Consider the following 4,463-nt stretch of genomic DNA (forward strand, 5'->3'; position numbering starts at 1 on the left):
AGTTGAACTTTCAGAACCACCAGGCAATCCAGAATTACCTGCAGAGTAAAAACATACTTTTGGATCATTAAACATAGTTGATTCTTTTTCACTTGCAACTTGAGTAAGAAAAGCATTTATTGGAGAGATTGTTGAACTAAGAGGCATACTTCCACCATAGAAATCCGGATCTTGACTTTCCTTGGATGATTTTTGACACTTAAGATCATATTCTCTGGCTTCAATCTTTTGTAAATATTCAAGGGCAGTCAAGTCTTCATTCAAGAAATAGTCATTCTCTTTCAAAACCATTAGAAATGTCGAGTAAGATCTTGGAAGCACACTCTTAATAGTGTCAATTTTATAAGTCTCAGAAATTTCCAATTTCATCTTGTCCATTTCAGCAATTAAATGATTAAACCGTGTAATCATCTCTTCAACTGTTTCTCCCTTCAATAGATTAAAGTTTCGAAACTGAAACTTGAGCATCACTTTCTTACTCTCAGCTGTGTTCCCCATACTTCTCATACGCAGATGTTGAAATAAAGAAGCACATCTCTTGATACTACCCACTTGATGAAAAATATTTTCGGCAATGCCATAGTAAGAGTGGAATAGGCTTTTATCTTGATTTCTAAAGCTTTCTTTTCTTCTTATGAGTATTGAGAAACAGCTTTAGGAGTATACCCAATAGTATCATCACCAATCATTGGTGCCATATAAACTTCATCTAGACAATATGAACAATCAGGGTGAACAGACCCCAAATGAGCACGAAACCGAGGTTCCCACTTGGCAAAGTCACTAAACTTCATCAATCTTGGACATTTCGAATGTGAACTTATCTCGGTATCAAGTTTCAACATTTGTTGCATCAACATGTTTTGAGAAGCCAATGCATACATACCAGCCATTTTTGACAAATTTTAAAAATTCAAGGGTGGAAAAATAAACTTAAGTAATGAATCTGTAAACAATGACTAACGAATCAAGCCTTAACGAATTAAGGTTAATCAGGTAGCGAATCAGGATTGAGTTTAACAAATCAATCTAACGAATCAGAAAGTCAACGAATCAGATTTAACAATAAGTCAAACTAACGAATTAGCTAGCGAATTGATAAGAGTAACTTAACGAATTAGAAAGTATTCAGTAGCGAATCACTAAGAAAAACTTAGCGAAATAGATAACGAACTAGCTACAGTTGATTAGCGAATCAACTATAACGAATCAGGTTGTTACAACGGTTTGTAACAAACTTTGACACCTTATGTCACGTGGCAAAGGTTGTTATGACACAAATCCCAAAGTGGACGCATGTCACACGAATCAGTTAACCCAAATAACGAACACGAATCACAAATTATTACGAACTGGCTAGCGAATCGCTTGAAGTTTATAACGAATCAACTAACTTAGATAACGAATCAAAGTAAACAGGATAGCGAATCAACATAAAGATGATAGCGAATCATGTGCATCTTTGAATCTTCAAATCTTCAACAAAGATTTACAGAAATCTGGAAATGATGAACACCAAAACCCAGAAACCCAGAGGCTTAAAATCCATAATACAATCTCAATTCTTAACCAAAACTCACAAATTACCTACCAAAACACTCGTAATTCGATTGCGAATCCAATACAATTAAACTCGTAACCGATTATTTCCGATTACCAAGACACAAACTCTATTTCGGCCACAAACCAAACCAATACCAAATCACCTCAAACTAATCCAATTTCTCAATTCCTCTCACAATACCTTACCAATACTCATATCAACCCAAATCTAATCCAACTCGTCCATAATCCACTCAATTAACCTTTAAATTGATTCAAACATACCAAAAACATAAACTATCAATATCAAAAAACTAATTGAACATTCAATACTCTAAATAAACACCAAATCAAGTGTAATTGAGCCCCGAAAGCTCTGATACCACTTGTTGGAACCCGGTGAATCAATCCAATAACAATAACAGATCTCAGATCTGTATATAATAGATTAATACCTTAATATAGATCTAGCTCATAATTATGTTTGATTAAGTGTTGTATATGTATATGTATTATCAGTATGTATATATTAGTAGTTGTATATATTAGGATGAAGATCGAGAGAGAGAGAGAGTTTGGACAGAGTTTCGTTAAATATCTCCAAAAACTTAAATTAAACGTGAACAAAGTTCACATATAAATAGAAGACGAACCTAGTTCGTTAACATCCCCTAACGAACTAGAGTTCGCTTCGTTACATACATTTAAACGAAATAACGAATCACCCGCTGATTCGTTAACATCCGCTAACGAATCAGGAGGGAATAACCTTAAGGCTTAGTTCGATAAACAACTTTAGCGAACTAGACAATACATATAACGAACTAGAGAATAACTTAATAGTTTATTACATTAAACATAAAACAAATACTTTAATGATAATTACAAAGACTCAAGATGCAAAACCGTGCACTAAAAACTAAGGAGGTGATTCTCTATGCAACAGTCACACTAGCCCGCTGAAATCGTCACCAAAACATTCCAGGAATTTTCAAGCATACATACGGTGACACTTTTCTTCGAAAGTGTCACATAGACCTGACGAGGTGTATGTCACTAAAAGTTGATTTTGTGCTAGTGAAAAGACTCCAATCTGAAGGGATTCTTGAATCCACATGACCAAACTCTTTTGATGACTGTGAGTCTTGTTTAGTTGTCAAAGTTGCCAAGGACTCCTTCACTCATAAAAGTGAAAGATCAAAGGAATTGTTAAGACTTATACATACTGATGTGTCTAGAAATCATGAAAGATACTTTGTGTCTTTTACTGGCAATTATATTCGATATGATTATGTATATACTATGAACCACAAACATTAAACTTTTAAAAGTTCAAAGAGTTTCAAAACGAAGTGGAGAACTAGCTCGGAAATTTTTTCATCAATCAAGGTGGAGAGTATCTCAGCTTAGAGTTCATCAATCATCTAAAAAAGCATGAAATTTTTTCACAACTCACTCCACCCGGCACACCCCAACATAATGACGTGTGCGAGAGAAGAAATCAAACTTTTCTAAACATGGTTTGATCAATGATGTGTAGAACTAACTTGCCTCACTCCTTTTGGAGGTTTTCCCTTATGACTGCCACCCTTATTGTTAATCTAGCTCTAACTAAAAATGTATGAAAAATCCCATATGAGATATGGCATGGGCGTAAACCCAATTTGTCTTTCCTTATAGTATGAGGATGTGATGCATATGTCACCAGTGATTCTAATGACAAACTCGATTCCCGCGACGTAAAAGTTTTTTTCGTCAGGTACAATAACCAAATGGATATTATTTTTTCTACCTTGATACAAATTTGATTTCTATCAAAAGGAAAGGCCACTTCCTCGAGAAATAAAATCTCGATCGAGGAACTGGAAATAATATTGTCGATCTTGAAGAAATTCAAGAACCACAAACAAACGCTGAGGAAGTTGGAGCGTCTGATCAACAAGATGTTGTTGCTGATACATCAGACATAAACACGAGCGTTCGCAGAAATAGTAGGACTTGCGTACCATATTCTAAATACCTATGCCATCTAGATGGTACCAAAATCCTATTTGTAGCCGAGTCAAATGACGAACCTAATAACTACAAATCTGCTGTCTTAGATCCGGAATCTGAGAAATGGCAAGAAGCCATGAATGTCGAGATGCAATCTATGCATGGCAATCAAGTCTGGAACTTGGTTGAACTACCCCCGAAGGTCCGGCAGTAGGGATCAAGTAGATTTTGAAAAAAAAACCCCGATATGCATGGAAATATACAAAACTATAAAGCACGGCTAGTCGCGAAATGTTTCACTTAAACTCAGGGTATTGACTATGATGAAACCTTATGTCTCGTTTCTATGACTAAGTCAATAAGGATATTACTTGCCATAGTCGTGTATTATGACTACGAGATACGGCAGATGGATGTCAAAACTTATTTTCTTAATGGACACCTTTCTGAAGACGTCTATATGGTTCAGCCTGATGGTTTGGTCGATCCTAAATATCCTAATAGGGTGTTGAAACTAAATAAGTCCATTTTTTGACTCAAACTAGCATCTCGCGGCTGGAATATACATCTTGATGAGAAAATCAAATAGTTCGGTTTTATAAAAATGAAGATGAGCCTTCTGTTTACAGAAAGGCTAGTGGGAGCATTATATCATTCTTCATCACGTTTGTAGATGATATACCAATCATTTAAAACAACATTCCTATGCTTAAAGAATTTAAGCACTGGTTGGAATCTTGGTTCGCAATGAAAGATCTTGGTGAAGCTGCTTATATTCTGGGAATCAAGATCAACCGAGATAGGTCTAAGCGGCTTTTAGGGCTAAGTCAAAGTACATACATAGACAAAGTCATGGCACGCTTCTCAATGGATAACTCCAACAAAGGAGGTGTTTTCATTGTTAAAGGAACTATGTTGAATAAATC

This window comes from Bidens hawaiensis, unplaced genomic scaffold, assembly GCF_021521415.1.
Source record: "Bidens hawaiensis isolate Kalapana, Puna unplaced genomic scaffold, B.hawaiensis_p1.1 tig00006083_1, whole genome shotgun sequence".
NCBI classification, from domain to species: domain Eukaryota; kingdom Viridiplantae; phylum Streptophyta; class Magnoliopsida; order Asterales; family Asteraceae; genus Bidens; species Bidens hawaiensis.